The sequence below is a fragment of the Armigeres subalbatus genome, chromosome 2 (genome assembly GCF_024139115.2).
Source record: "Armigeres subalbatus isolate Guangzhou_Male chromosome 2, GZ_Asu_2, whole genome shotgun sequence".
In the NCBI taxonomy this organism is placed as follows: Eukaryota; Metazoa; Arthropoda; class Insecta; order Diptera; family Culicidae; genus Armigeres; species Armigeres subalbatus.
In genome coordinates, this window is record NC_085140.1 from 299,235,243 (window position 1) to 299,252,444 (window position 17,202).

At 39.1% G+C, this 17,202-nt stretch overlaps 1 protein-coding gene across 6 annotated transcripts in view; it reads right to left on the reverse strand.

Annotated features, from left to right (window-relative positions):
• LOC134212475 (arginine kinase Lit v 2.0101) overlaps nt 1-17,202 on the reverse strand; it is a 122,563-nt gene that overhangs the window by 40,479 nt on the left and 64,882 nt on the right. The window contains exons 1-2 of one of the 6 annotated variants that reach the window (XM_062690376.1): nt 9,101-9,122; nt 8,597-8,838 (exon numbers count right to left, since the gene is read on the reverse strand). The exons of 3 other annotated variants lie outside the window; for them this stretch is intronic. The gene's annotated coding sequence lies outside the window, so the exon portion shown is untranslated. Of the gene's footprint in view, nt 1-8,596; nt 8,885-9,021; nt 9,041-9,100; nt 9,123-17,202 lie in introns of those variants that run through there. 2 more of the 6 variants (XM_062690375.1, XM_062690374.1) reach the window with 2 other exon arrangements.

Consider the following 17,202-nt stretch of genomic DNA (forward strand, 5'->3'; position numbering starts at 1 on the left):
AGAAAAAAGCGTTCCCGAATTTGTGAACCAGCAAAAATACGCCGTAATTTAAGTCATGGAAACATCAGCCACATTTTCCAGAACATTCCAGAAAACGTGACTCAAAATACCTCGTAAACTTGGTAGTTCACGAATTCATGAACGCATTTTTTTGCGTGGTTGTAATAAGCAAGCGAAAACCTATTTTTAATCAATAAGGCCAACTAATATGTCATAGTTTTGCTTGCCTCTAATTGAGAAAGAATAATTGTTCCGTAATTGATCCGACATTATGATTCGGGTCGAAGCCATGGTGTGGCTGGGATGGGTTTGATTCCCAGTCCAGTTTAGGAAACTTTCTCGATTTCCTTGGACATACAAGTATCATCGTAGCCTCATGATATACAAATACAAATATGGTAACTTGGCTTAGAAACCTCGCAGTGAATGTGTGGCCCCAAATGCATAGACGCAATGATTTTGGGCGAGACGAAGAAGAACATGTTGCATTTGAGAAACCGATTAATTCTTTTGAAAACTGAACTCCAAAATAAATTTGTCCTAACATCGTTCTTTTCAATCGCAAAGCAACGATATGGAAGTCAATAGATTTTTTGAATTTCTCATTGGCTTCTATCGTGAGCTCAATGTAAGAAAGAATAGAACTGAGAGATATCGCAAGCGAGCGACAAGTATGTACTATTCCATTTAATTTCACTACTTTATTGTACCTTTGACAGATACGTATTTCGACTTCAACAGTAAGGCCATCTTCAGTGTCTCGTACTTGACTCGACGGCCTTACTGTTGAAGTCGAAGTGCGTATCTTTCAAAGGTACAATAAAGTAGTGGAATTAAATGGAATAGTACAAACTTGTCTTATGACAACTAAATACATTCCACTAAAAGCTCAACATAATTTTCGGTCTTCCAGACGCGCTTTGTGATTTTCCAAACGACAATTCCATGGTTAGCGGTGTTACAGACGCGCTTTGTAACAATGCAAGCCACTACCATGTGATTTTTTTTTAAACCATCAAATATTTTAACACATTAACCATCACACTACGAAAAAGTCGTGTAATATTATGTCATTTGAGACCGACATATGCAAGCGAACCAAAAATGTGGATTTGGAATAATTATACACGACTCAAAAATTAGTGTTATGGAACGTACACACGGTCAAGCAGTTTGACCAACATTGACTCCACCTCTCGTTTATTCAAACATCCATCAAGTTTCACCAACAGCGACACGAACAATCAATTTATTCGACCAACAATATCACACACGAACGACCGAAGCGCCAACTTGAGCACCAACCATCACAAAATATATGGGGGTTTGTGCAACTTCACTACAAATGCTCAAACATGTTCGGCGAACTTTGACTCCACCCCCGACAACTCAAACCAAAATCAAACCGTTTTAATTTTTTCCAACCGAGCCGCCAACTGTCAAATGGTTGTTCGAACAACTTCACACACGTTCAAACAAAGCAGCAACCGAAGCGTTTTCTTGGGGGCGGAGTCAATGTTCGTCAAACTGCTTGACTGGTGTGTACGTTGCATTAGTAGCAAAAACGGTAAATGTCTAGCATGGAAATCTAACACCAGATCTGTTGAGTTGGAGTTCCAATTCGATACCACTATATTATTTTTGTTGCTTACCAGAAAGGAGATCAAAGTTCATCATGTTCTACGTTTTGATGCATATGCATCGTCCGTCGTCATCATCTACGATTGTACCCCGTTTGGCACAAAGTCGTTTGGCATAATGTCGTTTGGTATAAAGTCGTTTGGCATAATGGTCGGTCGTTTGGCATTAGGTTATTTGGTATAAATAGAATCATTTGTTTGAGAAACTGCATATATCCATTTTACACAATTTCGAGAAAACAACAAAAAACTATTTTTGAACAAATTGGCACCGATTCTTTTGATTTTTTTGATACAGATCAATAGTTTTTAGAAAAACTCAACACCCTGGGGTACTTCCAGTGCGAAAACTGTAAGCAGTACTTGCTCTTTTGTTCTTCAAAGTGCCTGCGCATATGTAGTTTCTCAAACAAACGAAACAGCTTTCATACATTCCTGAACAAAATTATTTTTCATATTTTTTGCCAGGATACGTAATTTTGAACGAGGATTCAGAATATATTATAATCTCATTTTGGCCAAAAAAATGTTACTTATGCAGTTTTTCAAACAAACGGTTCAATTGTTATTTGAATTGTGTGATTAGAAAGTAAGATTTGTCGTGCCATTCAGCTCAATTGATAATTGGAAGCAGGATTGTACGGCTTGGTAAATCTATATACGAACAGATGAACTTCTGTCTGGCTGGAAACTACTGAACCGATCGGCGTGAAAATTTGAATGCGAAGGTTTTTAGGGCCGGGGCAGGTTCTTAAGATGCTCTAGAAATGGGGGTTTCCATACAATTGAATCACATATTTCTGCATAATTCGCAAACTAATCAAGCAAATGAAACCAAATTTGGCTTGTGGAGGTTTTTGAAGACAATAAATGTTTCTTTGTTAGTTCTAGACCTCTCCTTGCTCATGTACAAGTAAAACTAAAAATTTTGAATAATTCGAAAATTAATCAAGCAAAAGGAACCCAATTTGGGATGTGGTTTAGGCGTTTATTCTGCTAAACGAAATCGAATCGCAGAACAAACATTAACACTTAAATTGGGGATATAAAACAGATATTTGTACTAACTAGGCGAGATGTAGCTCGACGGATCAGCTAGTTAAGAATCCTGCCGCTAGTTAAAAGCTAGTTAAAAATCCAGCTAGTTAAGAATCCACATGCCGGCAAAATGCAACCTTTGAAAGGAGGGATCATATTCTACCTTGCCGTTCACCGAACAAAGGCTTGAATTGAAAGCAGGAACCATATCGTCTTTTGCCTTCTGATGAACAAATGCATTCTTTGAAAGGAGGGATAATATATTCCCTTGCCTTAAATTGAGCAAATGTCTGAATTGAATAAGAGAACCATGTTGTATTTTGCCTTCTGACGGTCAAATGCATTCTTTGAAAAAAAAGGGTTCATATCTTCGCTTGCCTTAAACTGAGAAATTGCCTTAATTGAACAAATGTACGTCTGAATTGATATGAAATGACTTCCGTTTTTTTGTGAACAAAATACCACAAGTCACTTGTCGTAAGACGAGTTTGTACCATCCCATTTAATTCCACCACTTGACAAGTGGTGGAATTAAATGGGATGGTACAAACTCGTCTTATGACAAGTGAAGACATTCTACTAAAAAGCTCAAAATAAATCACAAGTCAGTCAACGACGATCTTGCTGCTGACCCAGAGGCAGGGCCAGATTTAGAAGGGGCCGTGGCCCCGGGCCCCCACAAATCTTATGTACCAAAACAACCCGCAAGCTGTCGGCCCCGGGCCCCCCTTCCGGCTAAATCCGGTAAAAGGATAACGGAAAATGCAGATAATAAAAAAATTCATGGAGTCTACCAATGTTCCTTCGAGCTGTGATTTGATACAATCAATAATTCAAAACAAAACAATTCAAAGCATATCTCTTATAATGTTCGAGCCATAATAATTATAAATAATTGAACACATTATGCATAAATTCCAAGATCGGTGATTACATAACAATTATACCAAATGACCATTATTTCAAACGAAACCGAGACGAATGCCAAACGGCCGTTATGCTAAACGACCTTTATGCCAAACGGCCTTATGCCAAATGGTGTTATGTCAAACGACTTTATGCTAAACGACCTATCACCGAAAAAGACCATTGCATTCATGCATCGCTTTGTTTGCTTCGGCGCGCTTAGAATTTCGGTTATCTTGTTGTAAATTAAGTCATTTGATAATGAGAAGCTTGATGGTTTGGTTTCGGTATTGGATGACATAACAGTAGGGGAAAAATTTCGATAGTCGTGGGTGTTCCTATAGTTGTGGTAGTGTTGTTTTTACACAACCTACGGATCAAACGCAGCAACCCATTTAGTCTATCAATTTGTTGACCAGTCATTACACGAAATAAAAAAAAACAGATGGAGATTTTCATCAAAATCGAAGAAGTATCACTAAAATACCTTATCTTATTCTCTGCTTTGCACCAATACACATTGGCTGTTTTGCGCATTTATTTAATAGCACTTTTATTATGCAATTTAGTGTATTGATTTTTTCGAGACATTTAACCAGTGAGTTAATGCGCTTTTTGGAGGTATTCAGCTTACTAATCAATAAGGTTTGATTCTTCATAAAAGTTGTAGCAAAAGTTCTCCTGAAAAATGTTGTCGAGGACACCAAGTTTGTAATTCCGTTACTTTTGGAGATTTTTTACGTTTTATGCTGACAAACCTTTAAAAATGGTTTTTTCATCATATCTTTTTCATTTTCATTTCTACATTTTTTGCATATTCTAGAAAGTTTTAGATAATATAAAAATACGTCGTTGGGTGGCTATTGTGACTTAAAAACTTGAAAAATAAAAAAAAGTTATAACAGTTTTATTGGATTTTTAGGCATATTTGATTTAACTGCTACTTGACAAGGGGCACATGGTGGCAGTAAATCTCATACGCATAATAAAGTACAAGTAATGAACTTTAAATTAATACCTGAGTCCTGAACTGTAGATTTGTAAGCGAATGTAAGTAATGTTTCAAAAACCATTTCCTACTTTGCAAGGCAGAAATCAATCACCCACCACAAGAAGTTGATGAACCAATGCACCATGCGTCTCCATATGATTGTATGCTTATACACAAGGATTGAACTTATCATTTCATTATCATTTAGTATTCAGCCAATAACTCATTCCAGAGGTGGAGTTCCGGAAAGTGTTGTATGGCGGACTTCTAGCGATATTTTTCCTCTACAACTTTGTCTAAAAGTAGATTGCTCTATGTCTAATATTTACAGCGTAAAACGCTAGTATCGGTTAATATACTAAATGATAATAAGTATTATTATCATTTAGTAAGTTGAATGATACTGGCGTTTCACGCTGTCAATATTAAGGGGAAATAGCGCTAGAAGTCCACCATATAACACTTTCGGGAACTCCGTTTGAGGGTGAGATTTAATAGAAATTGGGCAATCCACTTTGAGCGTGCATTGATGACAGACATGTAAATATCATCCGTATGGGGAGGTGCATCTAATGAACACAATGACGTTTGAGCGGTGCGCTGTTTACTAAAAATGAGCACTCTTTCATACATCGAGTTCATTCAAAATGAATTTCGGCACCCCTCAAAAGTCAAATAATGAACCTATGCACTGCCCCATAACGGTTCGGTTGCCAACATTGACTAGTGAATAGCAGGCCATAACTTTTCCCCTTTCCTCGTCGGGCACGCCCGGAGTTGCACACTCGAGAAGACAGCACACAAGCGATCAAATCAACGGATAGCTCGTTCGGCGGAACTATGCCACACATTTGGCGATCCTGCCAGGTTGTTTCCTGGTTGGAAATTATTGTTCTGTAAGTATCCTGTGGGCGTGATTAGGACATTTTTTTTCTTCGGTTTCGACTTGTGATGTCGAAGGGAAGATCGCCGGAATAAATTATTTGTTTTCTCATCGGTTTCGACTTGTAATGTCGAAAACGCTCTGGAAGAGCGTCGGATTAAATGATTTGCTCATCGGTTTCGACTTGTGATGTCGAAGACGCTCTGGAAGAGCGTCGGATTGAATGATTTGCACATCGGTTTCCACTTGTAGTGTCGAAGGCGCTCTGGAAGAGCATCGGATTAAATGATTTGCTCATCGGTTTCGCCTTGGGAAGTCGAAGATGTTCTGGAAGAGCGTCGGATTGAATGATTCGTTCATCGGTTTCGACTTGTGATATCGAAGAAGCTCTGGAAGAGCTTCGAATTGAATGATTGTCTCATCGGTTTCGACTTGTGATGTCAAAGACGCTCTGGAACGGCGTCAGCTTAAATGATTTGTTCATCGGTTTCGACTTGTACTGTCGAAGGCGCTCTGGAAGAGCGTCGGATTGAATGATTTGCTCGTCGGTTTTGGTTTGTGATGTCGAAGGCACTCTGGATTGAAAAATGTGTTGTTTCTCAACGGTTTCGACCTAAAAAACTCGAAGGCGCTCTGGAAGAGCGCCAGCATAAATGATTTATTTTCTCATCGGTTTTGATATGTGATGATATAAGCTGCTGTGGTAGAGCACCGGATTGAATGATTTGCCCATCAGTTTTGGCTTGTAACGTCGAAGAATAAACGTTAATGCGGTGGACCAGCAGAATCAAATTTAAATTTCAAAGGTGTTATGTGAGAGCGCCGGACTAATTGGCTTAAGCTTGAAGGACCAATGCAGAGTATGTTTGGAGAGTCACCGATATTGTTTTGACTTTTCCTGTTGGAAGGCCATAAAAATTGTATTGGATATGGTCTGCCGGCTCGAACTCTATTTGGTTTTGGATTGAAATGCTGGATATATTTGCAAAAAAAATAAGAAGGAATACAGATGGAGGATCATGAACATAAAAAAGTTGACAGTTCAAAAGGTTCAGAAAAAAGGCTGGATTAATTTGTTTAGAAAATATGCACTTGCGTATTGATTGGAAAATCGTATCAAACGTTGGATTGAAATATTTAAATTAGGATGATTTTGAATATGGGAATTGAGTACGGATATTTGATACTGAATTGTAAAATTAAATTTGGCTGTAATGTAAAAAAAAATGCGTAGAAAAATTATGTAAATAGTTGTTTTATGAAATTCGCAAATCAATGTTTTTTTTCTCTTTTTTGATTTTTAACTACGAGATTTAACTTAAACTCCGAGCGTGCATTGATGACATCCGTATAACGGTTCGGTTGCCAACATTGACTAGTGAATAGCAGGCCATGACTTTGCCCCTTTCCTCATCGGGCACGCCCGGAGTTGCACGCTCGAGAAAAAAAGAAAAGACAGGAACACTGTCTTCGACCAGAGGTCGTACAGACTGAACACTTAACACCTAGACAACGGACAGAACACATAACACCCAGTGGACCGGTGAAGAAATTTTCGATCACGAAAAGTTTCCTCCTTACCGGGGCGGGAATCGAACCCACGCTCCATAGCCCATGCAAGAAGACAGCACACAAGCGATCAAATCAACGGATAGCTCGTTCGGCAGAATTATGCCACACACTCCACTTCTGGAATGAGTTATTGGCTGAATACTAAATGATAATGAAATAGTAAGATTAATTCTCCACGAGATGAGCCAGCCTCGGGCTGAAAGTCTCGATAATGAAGACAAAAAAAAAGATTAATTCATCGAACATGTTCAAAACTTGTTGGCATAAAATGCAATAAATCTCCAAAAGTAATGAAATTGCGAGCTTGGTGTCTTCGACAAATTTTTTCAGGAGAACTTTTGCTAAAACTCTCGCGAAGATTTATTTATTATTTTTCATCTCACTTTTAGGAGGATTGATCATAAAAGGCTGAATACCTCCAAAGAAGCGCGTCGACTAACTGATAAAATGTCTCGAAGACGCCATTACGCTAAATCACATAATAAAGGTACTATTAAATAAACGCGCCAAAAACACGATTTTAGCCACCGTGCAATAGCTTCGGTAGTGTTTCTGAAGTTCCGAGTCCCATATGAAAACAATGGGATTCGCAACTATAGGAACACAAATTCAAAAAATACCGCAACTATAGGAGCACGGTACCTACTGTAAATATATTGTTTTGGGTGTTCCCGAATCAAATATGACACAATATTATGTTATATTCGTATATGTCACGGTGTGTCTATGGGGAAATATTATTTTTCAAAAATCAGTATCTCTGAAACACCCACCACGTGAAAGTATATGCTCTTCTCTTTCATATAGTGGGTAAACTAAAATGTTCTATCGGGGGATCTGAACATTTTTTTATTTTTTTTCACTATTTTTGGAGCAAACTCCATAGAAATCTCAAATGATAGCCGATTACACCAACCCAAACCCCCCCCCCCCCCAAATGTTTTAAAAAAGACCCCCGATAGAACATTTTAAAAATGCACCTACTTGAAAAAAAAAACCTATACTTTCGTGTGATGAGTGTTTTAGAGATACTGATTTTTTGAGAAAATAAGCTTCTTCGGACAAACTCACCGTGATGTGTCTCAGCAACAACTTCTTATTGGGGGATACAATGTCGTTCTACGGATAATAGTCCTAGTTACCTTTGATGAAAACAAAATCTCAAACTTCGGATCTTCCGAAAATGTTGATTATTCATGAATTATGATGATTACAAACGCTGGTCCTCCGATTTATACAAAACAAGAATATGAATATTAAAATATTCACTGATTAGTCACATTCTATATTTGGAAGCATGATAACCGTGCATTTCGTTGTCACTGTTCGTTTTTGAATTAGAGAAAAAGCATGCATTTGAAAAAGGTGATATGTATAATGATCATTATTGCAATCAATTAAAATGCATAATGCTAATTTTAACACCTTTTATATGAATATATTTATACCTTAAGGCAAATTGACTTAATGATTAGTCGAATAGTGTGCTCTCTATGTCGTGCAATTTCCTTTTATTCATTCAAATGGGGTTTTCCCATAAGAAAATAAATAAAAAATATGTACTACCTTGGTTTGCTCCAACTGTCTGAACTCAAATTTCTTTCAATGACTGTTGACCACTATTTTACAGAAGCACTTCTTACTTATGTTCATTTGCAGCTAGTAAAACCTCACCATCATACACCGGCACTATCACTGGAGTATTTGAAGACACGCAATATCATCTAGCACGTTTCTTCTCTCCTTTTCAGTTAAGTATTTGTAACACTATTCCGTTCGTTAATAATTCACATTCGACACAGTTACTGCTACCAGAGTGGTAAATAAATAGGTTAGATACTGCAGACAATACGGTTTGTGTTGGATGGTCTATATTTTCCTCCTTTCGTTGCTGTCTTCTGCGTCTCGACGTGTATCGATCCTAAATCGATGGATTCCAGAAGTTCCATTCAACACAACACGTCGCCTGCCGGTGTTCAAGTCCTAATTACCACTGGTAGCGTTGGCGGGCCGAACAAACCTTGAGGTGATTTATGATTATTTTATGAGCATTCGCGGAACTGTAAGTACGTGAGTCGTGACCATATCCAGCCGTAGGTTGTGGGATCGTTTCGATGAACTTGTTGCAAAATTTATTCCCAACCACCGTACGACGTAAGCGATGGCATTCACACCACACCCCGTACGAAAAGGATGACGTTGTAATAATTTTTGAGCAGATGACTTTCACCAATGAAAGTTTACAAGTGATTGAATCTGGGCTTAGGTTCTTGAAGCTACAACCAGGACTACCTATGGTACGTCAATTACTTCCAAAGTCCATACTGTGACTGAAAGCAACCTCGTGGGAAAGGCCACATAGATGCCAACTGCCGCATATCACTCTGAAGCGTGTTAGAATCTATATGTTCAATAGTTTCCCACCTATTACGGTAACACCGTGGTAGTTGTGTGTATTGGATCGGTTCGGAAATTGATTTGCCCCGAAAGATATAATTTACCCCTATGTATCTTGAACGTGAATAGAAGAACACCTTTCGGTTGGATCCGTTTGAACGGAAAGGATTCAAGTGGGTAGAGGGGGAGGAGGTGTAGTGACAATGTGGAAAGTTAGTTTGAGTACTTTCACCCGCACTGACTGACATGGTGAAGATGACATGCAAAGGTTCAAAGTGCTCTGTGGGGTATGAGTTAATTACCTTCAGTGTGTACTTAGAGGCATACCCCTTACATGTTGGTCGATGGATGAACATACCTTCATCTATCCGTTTAACGATTGCATCATGCATGATTCATCACGGTGGTCGATTAGCACATAGCAATCCATGACTCTTCCTCTTTCTTCGTCGGACAATCGAGCTGGTCGGAAGCAACATCAGCTGTGTGCAAATCAACTCCCCACAATGGCGATCCTGCCAGGTTTTGGTGTCCGAGTGGACATCAGAATAAAAAGCGAATCACGGTGAAGCTGGCTCCCTCCCAGGAGCTAACATCCCTGCAATTGGATCTTTCGGTAAGCAACTAAATATTTTTGTGGAATGTAAAAGAAACAAACATTTTGGAAAACAATATTCGGCACGAGTAGTTTGGTTAATTATTTGGAACAGCCCAAGACACGTTCGTAAGGAAGTTGAACAAAACTAATTTCTGTCCAGAATCGGACATTTTCCGTGGATTTTTTGTAACATTTTAGTTTACTTGGATATTTTAGACGAAAACAGTTGGAGATGTTTTCAACGTATAGCGTGGAATTGGATCTTCATAGATAATAATTATTGTGTTTCTGTAAGCGGGATGCTCAGGAAGAACTTATCTCGAAATAGAACTTTCGATAACAAACTCAAAGCGGGACGCTTTGGAGTAACAACGATTGTCTCGGGACGGGACCTTCGTAAATACAAATTCTTCGAAGCAGGATGCTTGGAAGCAGCTAAGCGTGCCTCGGAACGGGACGTTCGAGAAGAAATATACCTCAAAGCGGGACGCTTAGGAGGAACATCGTTTTCGGATGTGGCAAAAAAAAATCTCTATGCGGGACGCTTAGGGAGAATTTATAATTCGTTCAAAAAAGACGCTTAACGAAGCAACACGATAGTCGGTCGCAAAATGGGACATTTTGCGAAGGGTTTGAATGAGTTCGGTTTGGCACTCTACATGAAAGTCTTCACAAGATGGGACGTCAGTGAAGTTCCTCCCGAAGTTAGTCGCACTCCTATATTTAGCTCGTTGATTGTTCATATCAAGGCGTACCACACTTTGTGGTACAGTGGTACCCGAGAACGAGTGCATGTTCCACTTAGCGATAGATAGAAGCTTTGTGCAGTAGCAACGGAAAACAGTTTCTGAATTGGAAAAACTGCAAAGTGAATCTTAAGAATAATAAAAAAAAATTTTTTTTTAGCTGCAGATTGAATTCGGTTGAGGATCAGTATTGAATGGTTCATCAATTAGGAAAACACGTGGTTTGAAAACGTAGCGTACGTGATCCCTGGAAAATTGAGCTTGATTTTAGGAAATTACAGGGTATGCCCGCAAGGTACAATGGTTTGTACTTTTAGAAATTAGTTTTGGATATCTTTCGTTTAATGGTGTCAGTATATATAGCAAAGTCGAATTAAGTCTTAAAAACATTGCAACAATTTTCCATATTTTTCAAGATATAAACGAGGACAAACTCATGTATTCCAATTTTGTAAAAGAGTAATTCAGAAAGAACGTGTGCGTGTAGAAGATCAACGTAAGTTTTTTTTATTATTTTATTGTCTGGGTCACCGTCCTAATGTTTTACAGTATGCTAGCTTGTTGTGTTAAAAGTGTACCGGAAAGGTCAATGATTACATTTTCCTTGTGTGCTCCCATAATGAGTGGATGATAAATCTTGTGTTTGTTTGCCCACTCGAAGACCTTTCGTGACTGTTCATCGGACGTGGTACGGAACTCATGTTCGGCCTTATGGATGCTCTCTTTGATAGCGAAAATGTTGATCATGTTCAAATCATCGTATATGTGCGGCACTACATTCTTGGCATCGGTGACCTTCTCCAACTTGCGCTGCCACTTGGCTTTCTTACCTAGGATTAAACGGTGGGATGCGGGATGCAAGGAACAAAAATAATGAAATAAATATTTCACCAGAAAGGAAATTTAGTGAAGATTACTTTACACCAGTTTAATCATATGTCCACAAAGCTTTTTTTTCGAATGCAGACGTAATTTCTCGCTCTCGCTAGTCATTGCAATCACCTGACAGCACGATGAAGACCTGCGTTATGACCGAACTGCCGACGCGTATGTTCTGCGTGACCAGCGACAGTTAGGTTGTTGAAGCGCTAGAGCAATGATATTCTCGTACAGTTGGTGGACTGCTGGGCATCAACTGGTGAATTTTCCATTGCTGCAAATACTTTTACTGCTTGAAGAGCAAAGAAGGAAGTTCTGTTTTGCAGCAAGTCTTAACAGTAACATGTACAAAGATCTGGGTTTTGAAGAAAATTGTCTTCGTAAGGGCCTGCAGCTTGAATGCTATTGCTTGCCGTTCGCACCAACACTCGAATTTTGAGAAGCCCATCCATTTGAATACAACTTCGGTTTTAGTAGAGCATGTCAGTGGATTTTTTTTTCTCTTTTTAATGAGAGAAGAAGGAGAATGTGGGGTATGAGTTAATTACCTTCAGTGTGTACTTAGAGGCATACCCCTTACATGTTGGTCGATGGATGAACATACCTTCATCTATCCGTTTAACGATTGCATCATGCATGATTCATCACGGTGGTCGATTAGCACATAGCAATCCATGACTCTTCCTCTTTCTTCGTCGGACAATCGAGCTGGTCGGAAGCAACATCAGCTGTGTGCAAATCAACTCCCCACATGCTCTATTTGTTCTCATTGGTCTACATGGCACTCGGAAGTTCTATTGGAAACGCGTTACTTTATCCATACAGGAAATTGCACTCACTTTGTTTAGAAATTGGATTTGAACCACACCTTGTAACATGAAATTGCATTACAATGTATTGAGATGTAAGAAATTGATGGAACAGCTGCTAACCAGTTTGAAGATGCCAAGGCTGTGTCTGCGCCAAAAGCATCTTATTGTGACAAACATGTGACAAACTGGTTGACCCGGCAAACATTGTCCTGCATGTAGTTGGCGAAATGCGCGTTGTGAACTGCTCATGCAGAATGATTTTTGCATGAGAAAATATCATGTAAACCCGTCGGAAATCATAACGAACATAATCTGCTCAAGGAATGAAGAAACAGCCGTTTTCGAATTATGCGGATACGGAAACAGACCATTTCATTTTTATTATATAGAAGACTAGTTGACCCGGCAGACGTTGTCCTGCATAGTAGGCGAAAATGCGCGTTGTGAACTGCCTATGCGGAATTCCCATACGAATCTTTGTTTTAGTTTTTCACGATTTACTCAACTTCACATATGATTTTCACATAAGGAAATATCATATAAACCCGTCGGAAATCATAACGAACATAATCTGCTGAAGGAATGAAGAAAATCCATCCAGCCGTTTTCGAGTTATGCGGATACGAACACACACCATTTCATTTTTATTATGTAGAAAAGAAGAAGATTAGACACATTTATTTCAAACGCTCGTGTTGACATCTTGTGTGTTTTCTAGTTATCAACTATGTAATGTTCGAAGTGCTGAATATTTTTGCAAAATTATATATTCAAAGTAGAATCAAAAGTTTTACCTACGGATTTTAATTGTTGAATGAACTAAAGTGTGAGGTATTCAACTTAAGGTAAACGTATACATTTGTGGTATACAGCTAGATCAGTCCTACAGTGGACATGTTTATCTCTGCAACTCCATCAATGATTTATGCAATTATTTATGAAACATAATCTGCATTATTGGTTTGCCATTTTGAATCTAGCCTATTTTTTGATTTAACAAGGGCCTAAGCAAAAACACATTGCTTGAACATATTCAAAAAAACCCAGATTAATCCACCTAGCGGTGATGGTGCCTTTCTCGACCTTCGTAAAATGTGTGCTTGAAAAAGATGAGCTAGTGGCTAGGAGTAAAAAAGACAAATTTCTTTGTCCGTTCTATGAAAATCAGATTATTTATGGCAAAGATATTGTAGATCCAGTTGAAAACCGAAAATCATATTTTGTCCCATTTCCGGATGTCGCAACTGCATCGCGAGTGGTGCCCGACTATGGCACAGTTGCGCACAGGAGTCTGCGAAGCAGCCATGTTTTGATACCAGCATCATAATCATCGATTAATTTAACAGGAAGACGTAATTATAGTCATCGAAAACCTCCCATTGAAAATATGTTTCAAATATCTTAATATTTTGGCGAAGTAGGGCGCTTGGTGCCGATCGAAATATGAACATTTTTTAAAGGTGTCAATATTCTTGTTCAAATACACCTCGTATTCATACTTTCGCCCAAGTTCTCGAAAAATGGTGAAAAATATTTACGTCCATTTGGAAAAAATCAGTTCGGAATAATGGTTTGTTTACAAAATAGAATTGTCAGTGGGAAACCCAATTTCAATAGAACAATGGGAAACTCAAAGATGTTGGCTATTGTCAAACGTAGTGGGTAGGATTGGGGGTGCCAGATACCTGGTTGCGCACTACTCGCGATGCAGTTGCAACATCCGGAAATGCGAGAAAATGCGATTTCGCGGGACCTCGGTTCGGTTTTCAGCTTGATCTACAATATGCTAATAAGAATTTCGACATTTTGTTTCCTTTTCCAATCTTTTTGACGTACATAACCCTGTTTTATTTCACCCAGTCATATATTTTAAGGATATCACTTTTGGATGTTAGTTGAACTGAAGCTCCGACTACACAAAAAGAAAACGAAAATGTCATTCCCATCACGCGAGCGGAGGGCAATATTTGTTATGATATAAATCTCATGACCGTCTTTCTGCCAAACTCCCGTATGAAGTGGGAGAGACAGAGACATCATCTCAGTTCGTCGAGCTGAATCGATTGGTATATATTGTACTTCCAGTTGAAAACCGAAGTGAGCTCTCGCGACAATCGATTTTTCTCCCGTTTCCTTTTGTCGCAACTACGTCGCGACTAGTGCGCATCATGGCGCACGGCGGTGGCATAGATGCGCACTAGTCGCGATGCAGTTGCGACATCAGGAAATAAGGAAAAACTCAATCGTCGCGAGAGCTCACTTCGGTTTTCAACTGGAAGCACAATAACACTATGGGTCTCCAGGCCTTCTGTAAAAGTTTGGTTTTTGGAGCGAACATACAGCCTTTTCGTATAAAAAGGCTAAAATGGTGTTTCGGCCATATCTTCCGATCCCATAGTCCGATCTAGCCAATTTTCAATAGGAAACAATGGGACAGGATTCTGCGTCGAATGCAACTTGTTTCGTGTGAATCGATTAAGGTTAGGTGTCCGAAAAATAGGTGACATTTTTTGTGATTTTTATGAAAAAAGGTATTTTGGTCATAACTTCCAATCCCATAGTCCGACCTGTCCAATTTTTAATAGGAAACAATGGGAAAGAATTTTGCGTCGAATGTAATTTGTTGCGAGCAAATCGATTGAGAATAAGTGCCTGAAAAATGAGTGACATTTCTTACGCAATATTTTCGTATGAATTTGTATTTTGGCCTTAACTCTCGATTTCATAGTCCGATCTGGCCTATTTCAAATAGGAAACAATGGGACAGGATTCTGCGTCGAATGCAACTTGTTGCGAGCAAATCAGTTGAGGATAAGTGCCCGAAAAATGAGTGACATTTTTACACGATTTTTCGTATGATTTTGTGTTTTGGCCATAACTTTTGATCCCATAGTCCGATCGGGCCAATTTCAAATAGGAAATAATGGGACAGGATTCTGCGTCGAATGCAACTTGTTGCGAGCAAATCGGTTGAGGATAAGTGCCCGAAAAATGAGTGACACGTTGTACACGAGTTTTTCGTATGATTTTGTGTTTTGGCCATAACTTTTGATCCCATAGTCCGATCTGGCCAATTTCAAATAGGAAACAATGGGACAGGATTCTGCGTCGAATGCAACTTGTTTGCGAGCAAATCAGTTGAGGATAAGTGCCCGAAAAATGAGTGACATTTTTACGCGATTTTTCGTATGATTTTGTATTTTGGTCATAACTTTCGATCCCATAGTCCGATCTTGCCAATTTCAAATAGGAAACAATGGGACAGGATTCTGCGTCGAATGCAACTTGTTTGCGAGCAAATCAGTTGAGGATAAGTGCCCGAAAAATGAGTGACATTTTTAAGCGATTTTTCAAATGAATTTGTATTTTGGCCATAACTCTCGATCCCATAGTCCGATCTGGCCAATTTCAAATAGGAAACAATGGGACAGGATTTTGCGTCGAATGCAACTTGTTGCGAGCAAATCGGTTGAGGATAAGTGCCCGAAAAATGAGTGACATTTTGTTGAGTAGTTTTGCGCACACACACACACACACATACACACACACACATACACACACACACACACACACACACAGACATCACCTCGATTCGTCGAACTGAGTCGATTGGTATATAACACTATGGGTCTCCGGGCCTTCTATAAAAAGTTTGTTTTTGGAGCGATCATATAGCCTTTACCGTATACTTAGTATACGAGAAAGGCAGAAATACATGGTGTCTGCAAATTATCTGTACAGATTTTGATAGTTTGCTGCTACAAAGCAAAAACAGGCAATAATAGACTGAATCAGTAGCTATATGGACATAACTCAGCAGGCTGTAACAGATGTATATTCTGAGAATACTAAGTATCAACGATCACGAGCGTCTCTGATACCGTACGGGCTGTTTGTTGCTTCCTCTATAACGCTGAATTAACGTGTTGAAGACGTTTAAAAACTAGACAATCTGTGTTAAAGTCAAGTCCATTGAACGTTTTGTCAAAAAGTGTCATCATTAATTGATTATTTCACGTTTGTGCCCGTTAATTTCACAAAATATCCGTTTCTGAACAGCAGTCGCGTCGACCATTGTTTAATAAAACCATGACAATGCATTGTGAGAAATGCTCTCTCGCTATCACCGAGACTGATCTCCATACGGTGTGTGAAGGGATGTGTGCTGTGAAGTTCCACGCTGACTGTGTTGGAGTAACAGAAACTGATCTGTATGCTTTATCCACAAATATAATTTGGATGTGCAACACCTGCATGGATATGTTCTGCAAGATCAGGGAGCGAAGAAAATTGGATGCTGCCACTATAACCGAACCAATGGATGTCGCTACAAACACCGAACCATACCGCTCATTGGAAAGCGAAATTGATCAACTGAAACGTACCGTCGCTCATGTGGTCCAAACGCTTGCTGACATCGTCGAGAAACCAGCTACCGCCGCTCAGTGTTTGCATTCCACACCCATGTCTACCTATAGCCATCATGAATGTTCTAATGAGATAGCTTGCTCATCACAATGTGCCGAGAAGGAAAGTGAAACGTTCTCGCTGTACTTATCTAACATCGATACTTGCGCTACTGAAAACGATGTACGGCTAATGGTATCCCGTTGCCTTGGCACTTCAATGACGACTTTTCATAATGTGGTTAAGCTTGTGCCGAAATGGAAGAATTTAAGTGAAATGGATTATATATCGTTCAAGGTTGTTTTGACTATGGAACAAAAAGCATTGGCACTA